Here is a 22,870-nt window from a genome sequence, read left to right as displayed (position 1 = left end):
TTCGTGCTCCAAAGTGCGGTACGAAACTGTGTACAAACAGTTTCTTACCGCAGCAAGTGAGTGTGGGAACGAGGTAAAGAGTGGAACACAGCCGAAAATTAAAATGAGGCTGCGTGAAAATGAAATGCAAACAGTGCACAAAACTTTATGTGGATAGAAACACCAGTGAAGGAAAGAAAGGAGGAAGTGTATTGTTGTGATGATGAACAAATGTATCCATTCTTGAAACAATTATAATAAGGAGCATCAATTAAGAATATAATAAATACATGAATGCTGTTCAATGGCCTAAGTGTAAATTATATGAAACAGTTACAAATGTTTCATCCAATGGGCAAATAAGAATGGAGAAAGATCAATACGCTAGCAAAAGTATGAATAAAACAGTAAAAAAAAAAAGATTAAAAATAACAATGTGTTAAAACAAAGAAAAACTCAGTAAAAAAAATCATTGGAAATACGATAATATATTAATAAATCAACTAACATGATAATAAATCCATCAATAAATAAATCAATAAATACATAATTAGATAAACATGATTAAAAGAGCCTTGCCAAAAATATGAAAATAAACATATTAATAAATAATAGATTATATCACAATGAATCATAAAAATGATAAAAACAACAAGAAATAGATCTATATTCCATAATGATACCATAAAATGTACCCAATAAAAGCCCCTTTTGAACAATATAATGAACACATTGATGAACAAATCAATAATCATATATAACAATAGATGTAAAACATAAAACAGTTATGCACATGTCAATCAAAGGGGCACATAAAATAATGAGCGTAACATGAAAACGGTAAAAACAAAATGGTCTGAGATCAATCTCTAAGACGAGTCTATGGGGTGAGATTGAATTCAATTGGAAGATTTACCTTTGTTCTCCCATAAGAGTGAGGAATCTATGTCGCCACCTCTCCACCTCTTAGCAAAAGTCTTTAACACAAAAAAAAACTTTAGATCACTGATGGAATGTCCTGCTTGGTTCCAATATTTGAGTAAAGGTCCTGAGTCAATATTATGATTACCTATATACAGAAGGGAACATGGACACAAAATGATATAAATGACCTGAGATGTATTACAGTCAGACTTATGCTCAAGTTTGTATTTTCTAGATGTCTGGGACTCTGTAAACACTGAAATATTCATAGAATGTGAGCAAACACTGCATCTTGACGTCCCTTACGTTGCTCTTCTGTATCAGGGATGCAAAGATCAGGTAAAGGTACAGGTTTGCCTTTCAAATTCTTACTCCTCGAATAAGCGACTATCAGGCGTTTATCTCTAAAACAAGCATGCCGTAATATGTACCAGTGTTTGTGGATAATTTTTTGGATCTGGCTCACTAGATGTGAGTAGCACAGAGTGAATACAAAATCAGAAGTTGTTCTTGCTAAGTCCCGGATAAGTAGTTGTTCTCTATCAGAGCCCTTCACCCTGGGACAGCCCTCCTCTATACATGTGTTTGGATAACCCTTATTTTTGAAACGATCACCCATGACTATAGCCTGCCTCTCAGTCTTTTTTAAAATATTTTATTTATCGTTTTTATACATAGTAAACAAGTATAAACTTGTAAAGAAAAATCCACTAATACAATTAAATCTAAAGATATTATTCATAACACAAATTAAATATTATAGCTTCATTTAAAGTCCACAACAGGAGTCCAAGATTCCTAAATAGGAGAAAACAGGTAATAAACTTTATAAAACAAATTTTGAGTTACAGACGAGTTTTTATTCAACTTTACTTAACTAGGAGCTCTCTTAGATGTTAAAAAAGATGACAATTGGTCAGGATCAAAATAAACATATTTCACGGCTTGATAAGAGATTAAACATTTGCAAGGATATTTAAGGTAAAAAGTTGCGCCAAGTTGAAGTGTCTCCTGTCTCATCTGTAAAAACTTTTGTCGTCACCTTTGCGTTTCCCTCGCTAGATCTGGAAAAACACGAGTTTGCAAACCACGAAAGGTTTTTTCTTTATTCTGAAAAAACTTCTTTAAAATCCAGATCTTGTCCGAAGGTAATGCTACTGTGGCCAACATAGTAGTTGGTGTTATCTGTTCTGAATCCGACATTTCAAGAAGGGCAGAAACATCCAATGGTTGCGCATTCCGAATATTATTCCTTTGTAAAGGATCCAAACCCTTCACAGGTATATAAAAAAACCTGTGAAAAGGGTGGCATATCTTTATCTTCTATCTCTAGAATTTCTCTGAGGTATTTTTTTAGCATCTCCTGCCTCTCAGTCTTTGTAATCTGAACATGTGTCTACTCTCAGGAACTGAGAGATAAATTGTTTTCTAAACTTTTGTTGTGAAAGCTGGTATGTGGTAATGAACTGATATGTGTCTTTCTTAGGGGCCCTTTTACTAAGCCACACAAGGCTCTATGCACACCCAACGTGCACCAAAATGGAGTTATATTTCAATCATTTTTATTGAGCGTATGTAAACAACATTAATGCTCCAGTTCCATTAACACGTGTATTATTCTATTTTCAACCTCCCCCCTCCTCCCCCCTTCCTCCCAACATCAAAAGCTGTATACGTGTTTACCACACAATGCTTCTTTGTATCTGCCATTACAAGTTTAATAACTGTCCCCTTGCTGCAGGGGTAAGTGTGTCCCAAAAAGGAGCCAAAATGGAGTTAATGCACGGCTACTGCATGGCTCTTGCGATAATTTCATTTTTGACACACGGCCATACGCGTGGCATTTAGCGCATGTAGGTCATTACCACCCATTTACCGCATGAGACTTTACTGCTAGGCCAATGGCTAGCGGTAAGGTCACGGTCCCAAAATGGACACGTGGCAATTTTGATTTTGTTGCACGTCCATTTTTGGCAAAAATGTTTAAAAAGGCAATTTTTACAGGTGCGCTGAAAAATGATTCTGCGTGGGCCCAAAACCCATGCTTACACTACAGCAAGCCATTTTCAGTGGACCTTAGTAAAAGGACTCCTTAGTGACTATATATAAAAATTTAATTTAGATTTATTGTGTTGTATTTTAAATGATAAGTTCCTATCCCTTGTGTTGAGCCATGAGTAAAATTCCATCAGGCTTTCTTCCGTCCTTCTCCAGAGGAGGAAGATATTGTCAATATACCTTTATCAAAACATACATTGTCCTTGAATGGATGATCATCTAAAAAGGAGCATTCGAATCTGGCTACATACAAATGTCAGGAGCCTTGGTGGTGCCAATCACTATCCCTTTCACCTGCTAATAAAACTTATGAGTGGAGTGGAACAGGTGGATGTGAAGCGTCTGTTCACGCTTTCCAAAAATACTAGGACTAGGGGGCATGTGATGAAACTACAGTGTAGTAAATTTAAAACAAATCGGAGAAAAGTTTTCTTCACCCAACGCGTAATTAAACTCTGGAATTTGTTGCCGGAGAACGTGGTGAAGGCGATTAACTTGGCAGAGTTTAAAAAGGGGTTAGACGGTTTCCTAGTTTCCCAGTGTGGCATTACTTATGTACTAGTTTTTTGTGAGAGCAATCATGACAAGGGTGATAATCAAATGATTTGGAATTCTCCATTAAGTCTCATGTCCTCTTAAGGTGTTCTCTAGAACCATTAATGCTTCAAGCTGAGGAATATTTGTATATAGAGAGTCATTGTCTAGTGTGACCAAAATAATGTCTGAGAGATCTCCATCAAAGTCATTTAACATATTAATCGTATGTGTGGAGTCTGTCACATATGATTCTATGAAAGGGATGAACAGACATAAAAAAAAATCCATGAAAATGGAAAAGGGTTCCAAAACTGATCCATTTCCTGAGACAGTTGGTCTACCCCAGTGATGGCGAACCTATGGCATGCGTGCCAGAGAGGGCACGCGTGCCGTTGCCTCAGCCAGAGTAAAACTGCTGGCGCGCTTTTTTACCGTCCGGCTGTCCAGTGGATTCTTCGGGGCAGGCAGGAAAGATCCCCAGTTTTGCCTGCCCGTTGCTGGCACTGACCCTCCCCCACTGCCGAATCGCTCTTTAAAAATGGCCGCCAAGACTTGAAGTCTCGGCGGCCATTTTGAAGAGCGATGCAGTAGCATCGCGGGAGAGTCAGCGCCAGCAGCGGGCAGGAAAGACTGGGAATCTTACCTGCCTGCCCCGAAGAATCCACTGAACAACCTGGGTGGCTGGGGGGGGGCAGGGGAGAGAGGATAATCGCTGCGTATGGGTGGCTGGAGGGGGGGGCAGGGGGGAGAGAGGACAATCACTGGACATGGGTGGCTGGAGGGGGGGCAGGAGAGAGAGGACAATTGCTGGGTATGGGTGACTGGAGGGGGGCAGGGGAGAGAGGACAATCACTGGGTATGGGTGACTGGAGGGGGCAGGGGAGAGAAGACAATTGCTGGGTATGGGTGGCTGGAGGGGGGCAGGGGAGAGAAGACAATCGCTGGGTATGGGTGGCTGGAAGGGAGGGGAGGGCAGGGGGAGAGGAGGGTTGCTGGATATGGGTGGATGAAGGGGAAGGCAGGGGGGAGAGGACAATTGCTGGGCATGGGTGGATGGAGGGGGGCAGGGGGGAGAGGACAATCGCTGGGTATGGGTGACTGGAGGGGCAGGGGAGAGAGGACAATCGCTGGGTATGGGTGGCTGGAGGGGGGGCAGGGGGAGAGAAGAGAATCGCTGGACATGGGTTGCTGGAGGGGAGGGCAGGGGGAGAGGAGGGTTGCTGGACATGGGTGGCTGGAGGGGAGGGAATGGGGGAGAGGAGGGTTGCTGGACATGGGTGGATGGAGGGGAGGGCAGGGGGGAGAGGAGGGTTGCTGGACATGGGTGGATGGAGGGGAGGGCAGTGAGGAGAAAAACTGCACATGGATGGAGAAAATAGGTAAAAGCTGGCTCCACATTATACCTCCTCCAGTCAATTCCACAGAGGAGGACCCAGCTTTTACTTATGGATGGAGGGCAAGAAATGAAGAAGAAAGGAGGAAAGTAAAGAAATAAATGGAAAGGAAGCCCTGGAAACAGAGTTAAGAGAACAGATAGAGAGCAGCAGAACCAGAGACTGGGACCAATATACATAATAACATAGTAACATAGTAACCTAGTAACATAGTAGATGACGGCAGAAAAAGACCTGCATGGTCCAGCCCAACAAGATAAACTCATATGTGCTACTTCTTGTGTATACCTTACCTTGATTTGTATCTGCCATTTTCAGGACACAGACCGTAGAAGTCTTGCCCAGAACTAGCCCCACCACCCAAGCACCAGCCCCGCCTCCCAATCTCGGCTAAGCTTCTGAGGATCCATTTCTTCTGCACAGGATTCCTTTATGTTTATCCCACGCATGCTTGAATTCCGCTACTGTTTTCATCTCCACCACCTCCCGCGGGAGGGCATTCCAAGTATCTACCACTCTCTCTGTGAAAAAATACTTCCTGACATTTTTCTTGAGTCTGCCCCCCTTCACTCTCATATCATGTCCTCTTGTTCTACCGCCCTCCCATCTCCGGAAAAGGTTCGTTTGCAGATTAATACCTTTCAAATATTTGAACATCTGTATCATATCACCCCTGTTTCTCCTTTCCTCCAGGGTATACATGTTCACAGGGGCGTAGCCAGACAGCAGATTTTGGGTGGGCCTAAGCAAGAAGTGGGTGGGCACCAAATGTTCTCTCCCCCACCCCCACACCAAAAAAATATCTCAGCTGGTGGGAAAATGCTTCTCTCCAGTCTCCAACTTGGTAGTCTGCAGCAGGCATGCGCTGAAAACTGAGCATGCGAAGGCGCCAGTATTGTGGACAGCAGCCTTTTCATTACCATGTGCTACTGTTGGATGGGCCTGAGCCCTAAGTGGGTGGGCCCCGGCCCACCCAGGCCCACCTGTGGCTACGCCACTGTTAGCCAGGTATAGAAGAAAACAAAATGAGACAGCTACGTCTAGTCAGATCATTCTTCGACCAAAAAGCCTTTGCACTACTAGTCCAAATGTTAGTCGTACCTCATTTGGATTACTGTAACGTTCTATTTCTTGGTATTAAGTGTCAATATCAGAAAAAACTGCAAATCATACAGAACACAGCTGTTAGACTAATACACAGATTAAATAAAATACTAGTGTTTCAACTCATCATTAGAGCTTTTTTATGTTGGTTGTGCAGTTTGTTTGTGGGATAATGATTTGCTATTGTAAGTTCTGTTGTCGGTTTGGTTGAGGTTGATGTGTCTGGTAATCCTGAATCGGCTGTGTAGTATTGATATGGTGTTATAATCATCGAGAGGTGTGGCTAACAGTATTTGGACCAATGTTAAGGAGTATTAGGAGTAATTTCATTATGTTCATTCTGGCTCCTTTGTGTAATAGCGAGTGCTTTCGGTTTTGCACTTTCTCAGGGGATCCTATGTGACCTGTTGCGTGTTAAATGACTTCTAAGAATGAACTCATGGGGAAGAGTGGAGTGCTGTTAGGGGTAATGTTTTTTATGAAGTGAGGTTTATCTGGACTAAGTTTGTGAAGTAAAGAAGGAGTGTGCGTGTAAAAGTTTGAGAATGAAGAAGGAAGAGGGTATTTGAACTTGTGGGTGTTTATGATATGATACCCAGTTATGCTCTGCTTCTTTTTCTCAAGGGTGTATCAAGTCGACTGGTAATTGTGCCATTTAGTGTGTGAATGTATGAAAGTGAATGTATGCTGGAGTGTTGATGTGATTCGAGGACAATCAGTCGTGGACTTTGCTCGTGGGTCCAAGGTCGTAGGCTCCAATTGCAACTTGGACAATCCTGCAAGTGTCAGACCTTCTATTTTCAGGCCTTCCCTTCCATTTCCTCTATGACCTTGGTAGAGACCTGTCCCTTAAGGAGTAAGGATCCTATTCTCTGATTTGGCACTTTTTCCACCCTTTGCAGTATAATGGTTTCTTTGGCCTGCTTTCCTATTCGGTTGGGGAGATGTGCTACATTTGATTAGCGGCTAGGGTTCTTGTATCTTTTTCTGCACCACTTCTGAGGCCTGTCTCACTGTGATTTCACTTTGCTACCTTCGTTAGGATGATGGGGGCTCCTCTCCTCTTTCTATATGAAATGCAGACTCAACTTTAATGGAACACTGTAATATTACAGGAGTCTTCAAATACATTCAAGATATTTCCACATCTGTTGGCTTCATATATACATTGCTTTCTTAACTGGGAGAAGTCAGTTGTCCGTAAACCAGATATATGCCCCAGCACTGTCAGATATATAGTATATGCTTTACAAAGGCCGCTTTCTCCTTGTTCTGAGTGCTGGAAACTGCTCTTCCAATGTACGAAGGAGCAGAGGACTTGAAGCAGGTGAAGAGCTCAGAAGGCAGCACACATTCAAATAACAATACAGTTAGTGATATCATCCACCAGTATCTGCTTTACAGAGGCTGCTTTCTCCCTGAACAACGTGTGGATACACCACAACATTTTTGGGACACTGCCAAGACTGTTCTTAGAGGGAATATTATTGCTTTTGTAGTGGCCCATAAGCGTTAACTTACTCAAGGCATTTTGCACCTTGAGAGAAAATTGGCACATGTAAAGCGAGCATAAGTACAACATGCCACGCCAACGGCACATGAGGCCTTTCTAGCCACTCAGGAAGCTTTAAACTCTTTAATTCATGAGCAGATGCAAAAGATGCTAATATTTTGTAAATACCATTATCATTGTTTCTGTAATCACCCAGGGAGGTTATTAGCTCAAATCACAAAGCAATGCCAGGGGTCGCAATATGTTTCTAGCCTTATTACGGTGGATGGCCGCATGTTGCATACACTTCAGGAGATTGCTCATACATTTTATTTACATTTTCAGCAATTCTATACAGCTCTGCCTGGTAACATGGGCCCTACCCTCTCAGATCTTTTGGAGGACTTGGGGTTGCCTGTGTTAACACTGGAGCAACAGGAGAAACTAATGCCCTCTTACAGGCGAAGGAGCTATATCTGACTATTAAGCATCTCAGCTCCAGGGCCTGAAGGATTTTTATCTGAATTTTACAAAATGTTCTCCCCTACCTTGATTGGTCCCTTACTGGCATATTATGTAGAGAGTCTACAGAAAGGAACCTTTTCCGCTCATGCTAACAAGGCCTTAATCTCACTGATCCCCAAGCCAGGGAAGCTGAGTACGAATTGTGACTCATATAGGCCCATTTCATTGCTCAATGTTGACATCAAATTACTGGCCCGCATTTTAGCAACCCAGTTATCCAGTGCCCTCTACCATCTGGTCGTTGATTATTCATAAGGTATTGTTAGCCATGTCAAGTGCGCAGATGTGGGGGGTTAGAAGAGGTAGTAGTGGGACCTGATGCTGCTAAAGCATTCAATCAATTTGATTGGTCCTATCTGTCTATGCCAGCTTCACGGGCTGGTTTTATCAAGCAATCCGGCTGTTATATAATATACCAACAGCGGCTATGATGGTGAATGGAATTCATACTGCCCCCTTTCGAATTGCACAAGGCACTCAGTAGAGGTGCCCTCTATCGCATCTTCTTTTTGTGCTTTACTTGAAACCACTGCTTCACCCTGTTCAATTGCACACAGATATTAAGGGTCTTCCCTTGGGAGTTACTAGTTTGAAAATCCTGGCCTATGCAGATGATATACTGCCAGAACCCCAGGCTTCTCTCTCTCATGCTTTGAGTGTAGTTGAAGAATTTGGCTTCCTTTCAGGGCTAACTCTGAACCTTTCTAAATCTGTAATAGTTCCCCTGCAGGAAGAAGTGCAACATAGCTGGGAGGGAACCTTTGCGCTATAGTGGGCTGGCACTAAGATTAAATATTTGGGAATGTGGATTCCTTGTGATTTGACCACGCTTGCAGCTGTTAACTTCACACCATTATTGGAGACTACTGCACATTGACTACAGCTATGGCAACACTTCCCAGTATCACTGACCATCTGGATAGCCTTGTACAATATGATCCTTTTACCACTGTGGTTGTACCTACTGCATATGCTTCTGATTGCGCTGTCAGTCTCACAGGATCGACTTTTAGATCGTTTACTGCTTTGGTTTTTATGGCAGGGTAAACGTGAATATCTTCCCTTGTCAATTCTTTCTAAGTCTAAGGCTAAAGGCAAACTAGGGTTAAGTATTCTTCTTTTTTCGAGAGCATGTGGGATGAGATGTGAATGATTGGATTCGTGGGGCCTCAGGTTTTTCGGCACGGTCTACGGAGATCATATTGGGAGACCTGTGGCACTTTAGCCATCTTTTACATACCCCAAAACTTTAAGAGCATTCATGTTGCCCACGTACACTTTTTTATATCCCTTTGCGGATGGTGTGGCGGACGGTGGGTAGGATCATTGGTAGGAATGTTCACACTACTCCGTTACGCCCAATTGTGACTTTGCCCCTGCTGTGTCAGATGCTGCATTTCTCTCTTGGGCCAAGGAGGGTGCGGTTTATCTCTTGCATATAGTGACAGATTCTGGTACTATGAGATCTTTTGAGGATTTGCGAGAGGCGTTTGGGTTAGGTGGCGCTGCGATCTTCCAATACTTTCAGCTGTGTCGTGTCCTCATTGACTCTGGAGGCTCTTTCAGCGTCCACTCATGAACAGTACATGGAGGCCTACTGGCTAGATGGCCAGCACTCTATACCATTGAAACGTTACCATAAAAATTTGCAAGACCATGAGTCAGAGATAGACTTCTCCACTTATGTATAATGATGGAATATTTATTTAGATTTTGCTCACACCTTTTTCAGTAGTAGCTCAAGGTGAGTTACATTCAGGTACTCTGGATATTTCTCTGTACCAGGAGGGCTCACAATCTAGGTTTGTATCTGAGGCAATGGAGGGTTAAGTGACTTGCCCAAGATCACAAGGAGCAGCAGTGGGATTTGAACTGGCCATCTCTGGATTACAAGATCAGTGCTCTAACCACTAGGCCACTCCTCCACTCCACAATGGACTTTGGCATAAATCTCACTGTTGAACAATTCAAACGTAGTCTTATGGCTCATGACACCCTCACCTGCACTGTATTACATGGAGAACTGCAATATAAGTTTTTATTACACTTGTGTGTATACCCTCACAGAACCCTCATGGCTATGTTGCGGGCTACAGATACTTGATTGAAATGTAGTCATTCCCGTGCTACCTTAGGTCATATGTTTTGGTCCTTCCCTCGTATCCACTCTTTCTGGGCTGCTATCATTACCCATTTATCTTTCCTTTGGTGCTGGCGGTGGCGACAGTCTGCCCTCTACTTAGTAACATGGAAAATGACGGCAGATAAAGACATGAGCGGTCCATCCAGTCTGCTCAACAAGATAAACTCATTTTACATGGTACATAATACTTTAAATGTATACCCGAGTTTGATTTGTCCCTGCCTTTCTCAGGGCACAGACCATAAAAGTCTGCCCAGCACTCTTCTTGTACTAAAAGTTCTGAAGCTAACGTCGAAGCCCCTTAAAATTTACACTCCAGCTCATCCATATCTATTCAGTCACGATCAGGGCACAGATCGCAGAAGTACGCCCTGCACTGGTTTTACTCTTCAAATACTGGCATCGCCACCCAATCTCCGCTAAGATTCCGTAGATCCATTCCTTCTAAACAGGATTCCTTACTTGTTTGGAAAGATTAGTTGTACCTTGCCGACGCCTAAAGTTTATGTGAACTTTGTCAGACATTCTGTATGATTAGGCAAGAAATGTGTTTTGCAGCGCTGACTGTTGGCTGAGGCTCCGGTCTCGGCACATGGCGGGTGGCAATGATCCAGCAAGCAACTGCTGGAGCTCTGTGCTATTAGGGATATGGACTCTATTCATGGCAGGAGTTTTCAGCAAGTGTGGGAGCCCTTCTGGATATTATTGACGCCTGAGGCGTGAATTCATTTGCTTAATTGTTAAATGTATATGGTTTCTCATGATCCAGTGTCACATTTTGCTGTGTGGGATGGGGAGGGAGGGAGGATATAATGTGACTGATTGGTTTCTCTCGGAGAAAACGTGCAAAGGTGGCCATTTTATCCGCTCCTGCTGCTGTTTCTCTTTCTGGGCTGCCTTCTGCCTTTTGTTGGGTTCTCAACATTTCCTTTTATGACAGGGCAGAGGCCTTTGTTTACTGGGTTGTGTGACCCTTCTTAAAAGGGTGGCCACAGTAGCAGCAGCATTCAACTAATTCAGCTGCAGGTTTGGGGTTCCATTTCTCTATCAAACTTGGGTCAGTGGCATGGAAATATCCAAGGCATTCAGGATAGAAGCCATTGACCATTCAGTAGGATGAAGAGATGAGGAAATGTCTTTCTTATATGTTCGTGCAGCGCTGCGTGCGCTTTGTAGCGCTATATAAATGCTAAATAGTAGTAGTAGTAGTAGGGAGGGAAGATTGTTGGATGACATTTTGTAAAACTCAGTAACTGCTGTATTTTTTTTAATGCTTTCCAATTAATAAACATGATTTCAAAAGGAAAAAAGAGACACATTATGAAGTAATCCAAAACCCAATAAAAGTTGCTCAGAACCATAACCTGCATAACAAAAAGAAAACAGTCGCACTATAAATATTGCAGTGGGCTCTAGAACATCAATACACCTACCGAGAAAACTGAATAAGCCGGATTACTACAGATCCCTTCATAGAAAATACAGTTATGAAAGGAAACTGAGGGGTCCTTTTACTAAGCTGCGGTAGCAACAGGGGCCATTTTTCCAACGTGCTAGGGCCCTTTTTACTGCAGCAGGTAAAATGACCCCCCCCCCCCCCCCCAAACAAAAAGGCCGCACGGTAAAATAACACTGCGTGGCCATATGGAGGGAGCACTTACCTCCATCCATTGAGGTGGTGGTAAGGGTCCCATGGTAACCTGGCAATAACCGGGCAGCACACAGCAATACCTGATTACCGCCGGGCTACAGAAAAAGATTGCCAGAAATGGTGCATGCTACAGCTGGAACTACTATCGTCAGCTGCATTGGTCCAGCAGTAGTTCTGAATTATTTATTTAGATTTTGCTCACACCTTTTTTAGTAGTAGCTCAAGGTGAGTTACATTCAGGTACACTAGATGTTTCTCTGTCCCAGGAAGGCTCACTATCTAATTTTGTACCCGAGGCAATGGAGGGTTAAGTGACTTACCCAAGATCACACAGAGCAGCAGAAGGATTTGAACCAGCCACCTCTGGATTGCAAGACTGCTGCTCTAACCACTAGGCCACTCCTCCAGTCTGTGTTAGGCTTACTGCCGCTTTGTAAAAGACCCCCTGAATCTCCTCCACTGGCCTTCCACATAGCAGAATACCTGGTCTTGGTCATACACGTTGAACACTAAAATACAGAATAAATTACCACAAACTAAAAATAGAAATAAGAAGACAAGAATCAAATTGAAACCTCAAGAAACTATGCTCAGAGCCCTCCCTCCATGCAGATGTGACATAGATATATCTAAAACCATGAAATACCAGAGAAATAGAAACAGTGATGCATTTCCCCATGTACTGTGCAAAATATAATAGCAGACACATTACAATAAAAAAATTGAAAATAAAATTCATTTTTATACCTTTGTTGTTTGGCCATTTTATTTTTCTAATTTTCTCACTCCAAGTCCCTGGTTTCTGCTTTCCTGTAACATACGCGGAGGGGCATTTTCGATATGACCTCTAAATCCGACTTTAGACATTTTGCAAAAACGTCCAAAATCTGAATAAGAAAGAAGTTTTTTCCAAAAAGAAAAACGTCTATCTTTTGTTTTAAAAAATACTGTTTGTAAGAAGGTTTTGTGCTTTGGACGTTTTGTTTTTTTGGTTCATTTTCAAAACAAAAAAGTCCAAGTGAAAAACGTAGAAAATCAAGCCATTAGGATGTAGGAGGGGCCAGCATTTTTGGTAGACTGGTCTCCCAAACATCCCAGAAGATAAATGGGGCATCCTAGGGGTCACTGCAGTGGACTTCAAAAACATGCTCCCAGGTACACATCTCACCATTGCTCCCTTAGCTTGTCTGCTGTGCCCCCCCAAACCCCCCCCCCCAAAACCCACTGCCCACAGCTGTACACAGTGGCCCTTATGGGTGAAGGGGTAAAGGGGGCCAGTGGCATAGCCAAGGGGTGGGCCTGGGTGGGCCCAGGCCCACCCACTTTGGGCTCTGGCCCACCCAGTAGCAGCACACCTATGGTGTGGCTGGCAGGGATTCCCAAGCCCCACCAGCTGAAAACTCCCAACAACTGTCCCTCCTGCATACCTTGTAAATAGCAGATGGCATGCAGGTGAGACAAGGAGAGACCAAATCACCTGTAGGACAGGGAGGGGTTCTTCTGCCCACCCATCTTGGGTCCAGGCCCACTCAAAGTTGGGTGTCTGGCTACGCCCCTGAAGGGGGCACCTATATGTGGGTACAGTGGGTTTCTGGTGAGTTTCAGAGGGTTCACAGTTTCTCCCACAAATGTGACAGGTAGAGGGAGATAGGGACTAGAGTCCCCCATGCCATAGTGCACTGCACTGCACTGACCACTGCATTACTCCAGGGACCTGCATGCTGCTCTAATAGACCTGGCTCTAACATCTGAAGCTGTCATAGAGGTTGCTAAATCATATTTGTATTCACATTTGTGAGGGTGGTAAGGGGTCAGTGACCACTAGGGAGGTATTGTGGGATCACCCCTGATTCCTTCCAGTGGTCATCTGGTCATTTAGGGCACCCTTTTGTGCCTTATTCGTTATAAAAATAGGTCTAGCTCAAAACATCTTGGTTTTAGTCCTAGACGGTTTTGTTTTGTTCCATTATGACTGAAAACGTCCCAAGTGTTAGGAACGTCCAAATCCCACCCTTAACACGTCCCTGACACACCCCCTTGTGATTTGAACACACTTTTGACGGACTTCATAGAAAAATGTCTAAAAATTGGTTTTGAAAATACCAATTTGGACGTTTTTGTGAGAAAAATGTCCAAATGCAGCTGACACTTTTTGGATGTTTTTCTCTTTTGAAAATGAGCTCCATAGTAACATAGTAAATAATGGCAGATAAAGACCTGTGTGGTCTATCCAGTCTGCCCAACAAGATAAACTCATTTTACATGGTTCTTTTTTCACCTCTTGTCTTCATTTCCTCTACTACATCCATCTCTAACATTTCACATTCAGCTTTCTTGCCTTTATTTTTCTGCTTCTCTATCCACTCAGATTTCTCTCTTTATCACCATTCAGTTCTCAATTTCCGTTTCTTTTTTTTTTTTTTACTGCATCTACCTCCAGCTTTCCATCTTCCTCATCCTAGTCCTCCCACCCCTCTCTCTCTCTCTCTCTCTCTCGTTCCTCAGCCTCAGTAGTTCTCCTTGTTTCTCCATCTCTCCATGCCCCATGTCCAGCATCTTCCCCGATCATCCCTTCTCTGTGTTCTGTGTCCAGCATTTCCCTTTCTCTTCTCTGTCTCCCCTTACAGTCTAGCATATTTCTTTCTCTACCCTTCCCTCTATAGTCCATCTCCCACCTCCCTTCTCTTTGCTTCCCCTTGCTGTGTGTCCAGCAATTTCCTTTCTCTTCCCTTCCCCACCTCCTTCCATAGTCTAGCATCTTCCCTTCCCTACACCCAGTATCCAGCACCTTTCTTTCCCTTCCTTATCCACCTATATTCAGCATGCTTCCCCTCCTCCATGTCTAGCATCTCCTCTCTCCTTCCCTGTCTCCCATGTCCAGCATCTCCCCTTTTTCTCCCACCCCTCAGTTTCCAGCTTTTTCCCTTTCCTTCCCTACCCACCCCTGCTGTGTCAGCCTACCTCCACTTGGGCCTGCAGCACTAAAGGGTAATCAGCGCAGTGCAGGGGCTTTCAGCAATGTGCACACTCCTGCCATGTCCCACCTCCTTTGATGCAAACTTAAAAGCAGCTAGAGGCAGTAGGCCTTCAGTGTGTGCATGTGTTCAAAGACTCAATACTATGCTGCTTTTAGTGCCACTGTTCCGCTGCACCAGTGCCACTCCCAGAATTGTGCTACCCTAGGTAGAGAACTAGGCATACCAGCTTATTTTCGAAAGAGAAAAACGCCTATAGTGCGACCTAAATCGGGAGATAGACGTTTGTCTCGCAAAGGCGCCCAAATCGGTATAATCGAAAGCCGATTTTGGGCGTTTCCAACTGCACTCCGTCACGGGAATGAATAAAGTTGGTGGGGGCGTGTCGGAGATGTGGTGGAGGCGGAACTGGGGCATGGTTATCAGCTGAGGAGAGATGGGTGTCTTTAGCTGATAATCGAAAAAAAAGGCGTTTTTACCGCGATTTTGGGTCACTTTTTTTGGACCCTTTTTTTTCACAAACAAGTCCCAAAAAAGTGCTCCAACTGCCCAGATGACCACTGGAGGGAATCGGGGATGACCTCCCCGGACTCCCCAGTGGTCACTAACCCCCTCCCACCAAAAAAAAAACCACTTTAAAAACTTTTTTTCCAGCCTGTATGCCAGCCTCAAATGCCGTACCCACCTCCATGACAGCAGAATGTGTTTGATCCTCTCACAGCCTTTCCCTGGGTCAGATGTGGCTCTCGGGTGCAGTACAGGGTCACATTAGCATTGCATTGTGGTGGGTGTAGGGTATTGGGCTCAGTGATTTCATTAGCTTGTGTTACAGTCTCACGATGTTGGTAGTTGGTAGGCTCTTCTCCCATGGTGCTTTTCCCCCTGCCTACTGGGTCAGAGTGTGCCCTGCTGTGTTTCCTGTTGTAGTCAATGTGGTAGTGGCCATTTTTGTAAGCCAGTTTTAGTTCCCTTTCCTGTGTTAGCCACGTTAGACAACTTAGTTCTTCCCTTGAATGTGGCTGAAAGAGGGCATTGTACAGCATTCTGCCAGCTCTGACCTACTGCTCATCTCAGTACCAGGGAGACTCGTTGCCAGTGGGGCACAACCTCTGATTTGCAGTTAACTGTGAGTAAAGGCGGTTATTCCAATAAAGGACGTTTTCAGAGAGATTAGTCTTCAGGTGTCAACTGGTGTGCCAATGTTTTATAGCAGCAACCAGTCCTAGAGGCCTGCATGTATGCAGGTCCCTGGAGCACTTTTAGTGGGTACCGCAGTGCACTTCAGGCAGGTGGACCCAGGCCCATCCCCCCCCCCCCCACCTGTAACACTTGTGCTGGTAAATGGGAGGCCTCCAAAACCCACTGTACCCACATGTAGGTGCCCCCTTCACCCCTAAGAGCTATGATAGTGTTGTACATTTGTGGGTAGTGGGTTTTGGGGGAGGGGGTTGGGAGCTCAGCACCCGTGGTATGGGAGCTATGCATGTGGGAGCTTTTTCTGAAGTCCACCGCACTGACCTAGGGTGCCCAGTTGGTGTCCTGGCATATCAGGTGGGCCAGTGTACTACCAATCCTGGCCCCTCCCACGACCAAATGGCTCGGATTAGGACGTTTTTGAGCTGGGCATTTTTAGTTTCCATTATCGCTAAAAAAAACAAACGCCCAGCTCAAAAACGTCCATTTTTTTCAAAAATTCGGTTCGGCCCGCCCCTTCACGGACCCGTTCTCGGAGATAAACGCCCATGGAGATAGGCGTTTCCGTTCGATTATGCCCCTCATAGTAACATAGTAAATGACGGCAGATAAAGATCTGTACAGTCCATCCAGTCTGCCCAACAAGATATTTTGAAGCAGAAGGATGTCTCTAAAGGGCTGAAAACATTCAAATCACGATTTTCAAAAAGGCAGCATTTGAATGTTTTCCGCTGAGTTTGTCCAAATAGCATGGGGGGGGGGGGGGGGGGGTGTTGGAGGCACTTTTTGGGCGGGACTAGGGAGGGCTCAAAATTAGGACGGCTTTCTGCGATAACGGAATGGGAAAACATCCAAGTCTAAAAAGAAGTATGTTTTTATCCAGGCCTGTTTCAATCATGTCCAAGTAACCAAAAGGTGCTGATTAACCAGCTGACCAGTGGAGGGATTAAGGAACGACCCCCTCATAATCCCCCAACTTGATGCTGCCCCCACCCTCCCAGCCCCCTAAGAACTGAAACTGAAAGGTGCTATGACAGCATCAGGTATTATGGGCATACCCAACAGAGCAGCAAGCAGCTCCCAGGAGCAGCTTAGTGGTCAGTGCAGTGGAACGTGAACAAGGGGAGCCAGGTCCAAATTCCACTCTAACTAATTATTTTGGGAGGGGGGGGGGGAATTGTGAGCCCTCCAAACACAACAAAATACCTACTGTACCTACATATAGGAAACACCTGCAGGCTTGAAGGCTATTGTAGTGGTGTGTAGTAGGTTTTTTTTCTGTGCCTGGAGGGCTCACAATACATAATAAAGGAGAAATGGTAGGATTTGTACCTGGGTGCCATTTACAGGGCCGCCAAGAGACTAGGCCAGGCCCGGGGCAAGGCCGCCCCGCCTCCGCACCCCCGCCGCTGCAGTCCGTGGTCTCACCTGCCTACCTCCACGGCTCCGGGACCATGCATTCAAGGCAGCAGTCGCAGATCGCCTCCCTTCTAGCCTTCCCTCCCTGTGTCCCGCCCTCTTCTGATGTAACTTCCGGTTTCCGCGAGGGCGGGACACAGGGAGGGAAGGCCCGAAGGGAAGCGATCTGTGGCTGCCGCTTCGAATGCAGGGGGCCCAGAGCTGAGGAGGCAGGCAGGTGAGACCAGGAACTGCAGCGCTGGTGGCCTGACCCCGGCGCCGGGACCCCCTTGGAGGCCCGGGGAATTTTGTCTCCCTTGCCCCCCCCTCTCGGCGGCCCTGGCCATTTGTTAAAGTCCACTACACTGACCATTAGGCTGCCAATGTGCTCTGCAGGAAGGTCTGTGTGGCCGTTTTTGTACAAATGATGTCAGACAGGTGTTTTTGTGCCTGCTTTTTTGGTGTTCCTATTTTGGACACTTCAGTTTGGGAAAATGGCTATTTATTTTGAATGTTTTCAGCACAAGAACATCCTTTTCACGTATTTTCAAACAGGAAATCCCAACGTTTTACCTGTTTGACAATGGCTGTAAGATGGATGTTTTTCTGGACATAATGAGCAGGATGTCCTCATATTGACTTGGACATTTTGTTTTTAAATGCCCCCCACACACACACAGTGTGTCTATTGATAGAGAAAACCCTGCACAGATCCTGAGGCTTGCATCACAGGGTGATGAACAGGCTTGAAAACGTTCACTGCAGCAGACGGTGGGGTTGGAATTCAGGATTTGCACAGTTCTGCTCTCAAAGGTATATAAATGTTCAGACAGAACAGCACGTTCAGGTAATTCTTATACTGGGCCAGTAAAAGGCACCGCAGCTTGCAAGGAACCTAGAGATTCTAATCCTGTAACAACTGCAATTATGTTTATTTTGGAAATTACATTCAGCAGTTGGGGCAGTGGAACACCTTTTTGGTTGGAGGGGCCAAAGAACAATCATCAGCCTCGCTCCTGAGCTCTCCATTGGCTGAGCAAAATATTGATTGGGCAGGGCCGTGGCCCCAGTGGCCCACTCCATTCTGCTGCCTGTATTTAACAGGGTCTCCCCCTCCTCCACCTCTTTGCAGTCCAGATTCAGAGCAGCCCACAAATGACATCACACAAACAGAACAGTGACACCACTAATTCCTGCATGATAACATCATGATCAAAACTGCCCAACTGGGTCCAGTGCAAGGGCGGACAGTTAGGGCACTGCTCTGATTATGACATTCCTATTTACTACTACTACTACTTAACATTTCTAAAGCACTACAAGGGTTACGCAGCGCTGTACAATTTAACATAGAAGGACAGTCCCTGCTCAAAGAGCTTACAATCTAGAAGACAAGTGAACAGTCAGTCCGATAGGGGCAGTCAAATTGGGGCAGTCTGGATTTACTGAACGGTAAGAGTTAGGTGCCGAACGCAGCATTGAAGAGGTGGGCTTTAAGCAAAGACTTGAAGATGGGCAGGGAGGGGGCTTGGCGTAAGGGCTCGGGAAGGTTGTTCCAAGCATAGGGTGAGGCGAGGCACTTTTTTTTGTGAAGCACTATAAATATTCCCCTCCTCAACAAACTTTACAAACGAAATGTCTAGCCATGTTGCAAATTTTAGCCTCCCTCCACATACAACATATAGGACTCCCCTGCTGGTCCCAGCCATAAGGCGTCCAAGACTACAGATCTTTTTATTATGATTATCTTCATCTGAACTTGGGCATGAAAACAAATGAAGGAGTAACAAAAGAAAGCAGAAAAAAAAAAAAGAGACAGCATAAGCCAACTGATGTTTGGGTTTTGTTCTAACTGCTGACTTGGGCTATTTACAAGAATAAAGCAAATCTTAGCAATGTCTCACTCCTCCTCCCAGCCTCAGAGGTGGTTTGGGGTATATTTCTGGAGCCTGTCTAGTACAGCTCCTCTGGTGGGTGACATCAGCAGAGAACTGACAGCAGCGTGAGTGCCGGGAGGGGACTCCCAAACTAACACGAAAGGGAGCCAGGATGAGTGAGTGTGTGTAAGACAGAGAGAGTGAGCGGGAGGCGACGGCTTTCTGCCTGGGAGCAGTAATGTAGAGTCTCTCCTCTGTCTGCTGTCAGCTGAAGCCCTGCACGAGCATCACAACATACAGGATGGAAGAGGAACCCAGGGGTACACGCAGGAAACAAGCAAAGCCCAGGAGGAACCACGGTAGGTGATGCATTGCACACACACTGACACACATGTACAGACCTGAAAGGTCTCAGTGATATATAGGAAGCAAAAAAAAGTTCAAAAGGGGCAGAGAGAGAGAAGGATTTTTTTTCTTTATAGACATGCTGATGGATGCAAGAGAGGAGGCACAAATAGTAACAGAATTGCACGAATGCCTGGGATCAACACAGAGGACTAGTGGAGAAGTCAGGGGGTAAAGTTGGCAGTGAAGTGGGGTCTGGAGTATTAAAGGAGAACAGGCAGAAACTGGGTGGACCTGATGCTCCTTATCTGCTACCAGCTTCTCTGTTTCTGTCAGAAAGAAGGATCAGGCTGATCTTTGAGAACTCATGCTGAACTGTCTAGTGACAGAGCAGCGAGCCTAGACGGGTGTACGATTGGTTTTGGAAGCACGGTTTTGTGGCTGGAATGGGGAGCCTTTCTCTGACTGTGGGCAAAGCTTCTTTAGTTTCCGGGGGGGGGGGGGGGGGGGTGATCAGGTCATGGACAGAATGGCACTGTGATGGGTAATGTGGACATTTTTTCTTCTGCGGTGGTGGTGAACACACAGAGATACCATATGGCCTGTTTTTACTGGGAGAATCCTGGTTCTGGTACTTTCATTTCCTGATCAGTTCAGAAGTTTTCTCTGTGTCCCACGCTCAGTTTGGGGTCAAATTTTGCATTCAGTCATGGAGCCAGTGCAATAGCCGGAAGACTTGTCTTTGTCCCTGGTTTGTGCAGGTCCAGTTCAGTTTGTACCGACCCACTTTCCATTCTTGAAATACAATGATCTTAGGAATGTGTGTTCCTGATGACAGGGCTTATTTTTTAACCCTCTGCTGTCTGTGGGTTCTGATCTCCTGAAACTCATTATAATGTATTTTATCTTGTTGAAATGTCCCCTCTCTGGGATCTAAAGGGCTAAGTTGGGTTATCTCGTAACATTTACTATTTGCAAAAACACCAGTGGGGTACAAAACTCTGAACAAGTTTATTCACAAGCTTGCATTGTCCCTGCCTCCAAGAGCCAACAATGTGAGTGTGCAGCATAAGAACAGTCAGGAGGACCAGCCTTAGCAATTGTAGGGTCCTGTGCGGACCAGTTTAGTTGGGTTTTCTACAGGGGACTTAAGATTTCAAATGAGGTGTAAGGGCTGGCCCAGGAGAGGAGTTCGGTGGGAGGAGTAGAGAGGTGTCAGTGCTGATGAGCACAATTACCAAGGGAGGCGGGGGGGGGGGGGGGGGGGGGGGGAGCAGAGAAGAAAGGGGCAGAGATGGAAAGGGAAAAGAGGCTTTAACTTTTGGTTGCAAAGCTAACTCAGAGCTAGTGCATGCCAGGGTTCAAAAATTCTTCGTTAAAGGGTCGTTAAAGTTTAGTGCATCTGGGCCTCAGTTAAGCGTGTGGCCCCTAGGGGCAAGATGCATCAACCAAACGTAAAAGAATCTAAAACGTAAAAGTTCTTACCGAATTTGAAAAAAAACAAAGAATGTACTAAAAACACACCTCAGAAATGTTCAGTGTGGTATAGGAGTGTACAGCTTTGTACAGCTGCCCCTGTTGCCCTGCTTAAGGCCAGCCTTGGAACAGTAAGTGTGGTAGACAGGGGAAACAAGGCATGGGCATCCGGCTCTATGTTTGGCATATAAAGGTTATTAAAGAGATCCTTTGCAAGCAATTGGATTTCACAGATTATCAAGCAAAATACCTGGCCTTGGCCACCCCTCTCAGGAACTAGAGCCGGTTGTGTCGTTTTCTAAGATGTTCCAGACTGCTCCAGCTGAGGATTTATTAAACATGCGATCCTGACCATGGCGTAATGCTTTGGAGATCTGCTACTCGACAGATTTTGCATATGTATAAAAGTACACCTAACCTGCCCGATGCCACCTCAACCCACACCAGCTATTCTGCCTCAGTGCATGCATGGGTGGTAGCACAGATTCTTCCATTGATTTTATTAAGAAAACTAGAACTACAGCTCCAGCACGTACCAGCTCAAATCCAGGACTGGGTCAGCCCGTTCCATTGACACAGGGTGAGGTGGCAAAGGTAGCTTTCACTGCACATATGGGCATCTGCGTGTATGTCAAGTAGCCCAAGCATTTGAAAGATGCCCCTCTTTTGCCCTGCATTTGGTTGATCTTCCATCTTGATAAGAATCCACTTTGATTACACTTTAATGCCCTGAACTTTCATTCACAACTATCCAGAGGTTTTTTGTTGTTACATTTTTATATCACGTCCAAAACTCGGTCCAGCCATCACAGTGATGGCTCCCAGCCAGGGCCCACAGATTGCATTTCTTGTTAGAATCCGGTATGCGCACATCCTGTGTCTGGCCAGTAGGTGCCACTGGTGAGCAATGGCTTAGACTCCCTTAACCCAGGTGCTCCTCTGAGTTCTACCAGCACAGTGTCTGGCAGGTTCTGAGGAAGTGAAGCTTGGCCTGAGAAGTGCAGCCAAGGTCTTCATCCTGGCAGCAGGCAGCATGTCACTGCATCCTTGGTCAAACCCAGATGCCCAAATTTGTTTTTTAAAGCAAAGCCATCAACACTTGCAGTATGAATAGACCTCTCTTTGCCCAGATGACTCAAGACAGCACAGCTTCCCCAGAGAGGTGGGTTCAGGGATTCTTATGTGCAAGAAACAGGCTTGAGTTTGGACAGGGGTGGCACAATATGATTCCAAGAGGCACCTGTTGAATTATACCAATTCTGCTAGTCTAACTTCAGCATGGCAGTGTGAGTTCCAGATTTCTGATGTTAGTTCCAAGCAGCAGAATGTCTTGGGCCCAGGGCGGAGAGAGTGCTCAGTCATTGAATGAAAGGCAGTAGGTCTGATTGATGAATGGGTCAGGGATAACCCAGCATTTGAGTGTTAACAAGGTCTCTCAAGCCTGTAGATCCTAGAATGGGAAAAGGCAGTGGATTAGCCAAAATTTAATGCTTCATATCTTGATTGGGGAAAAACAGGTTATGAGAAATGTCTTGTGTTCAACGGGGTTTCAGAGGCACAGAGAGTGACTCGCTCAGATTTACAGTCAGCAACAGATCCAGGATTACAGCCGAAGTGTAGAGAGATAAAGTCAGAGGGAATGTCAGTGGAAGAGTTAGGGATTCAAATTCAAGCAGCAGGAGATAAATTCATATAGACAGATATCCAAACACGCATAGACAGAAAGAATGAGACACAAAAAGAAACAGAGAGATAAATATAAAGACAGAGAGAGAGACCATCGCACCTGGAGATCCCC

At 45.1% G+C, this 22,870-nt stretch overlaps 1 protein-coding gene across 1 annotated transcript in view; it reads left to right on the top strand.

Moving 5' to 3' along the window:
- Positions 1-19,442: 19,442 nt before the first annotated feature.
- Positions 19,443-22,870, top strand: part of LOC115465845 (zinc finger E-box-binding homeobox 2-like) — a 220,190-nt gene continuing 216,762 nt past the window's right edge. The window contains exon 1 of the mRNA XM_030196628.1: positions 19,443-19,610. The gene's annotated coding sequence lies outside the window, so the exon portion shown is untranslated. The remainder of the gene's footprint in view (positions 19,611-22,870) is intronic.

This window comes from Microcaecilia unicolor, chromosome 3, assembly GCF_901765095.1.
Source record: "Microcaecilia unicolor chromosome 3, aMicUni1.1, whole genome shotgun sequence".
Taxonomy (NCBI): Eukaryota; Metazoa; Chordata; class Amphibia; order Gymnophiona; family Siphonopidae; genus Microcaecilia; species Microcaecilia unicolor.
Note: the sequence above shows the minus strand (reverse complement) of the source record. Positions and strands in the feature narration are given on the sequence as shown.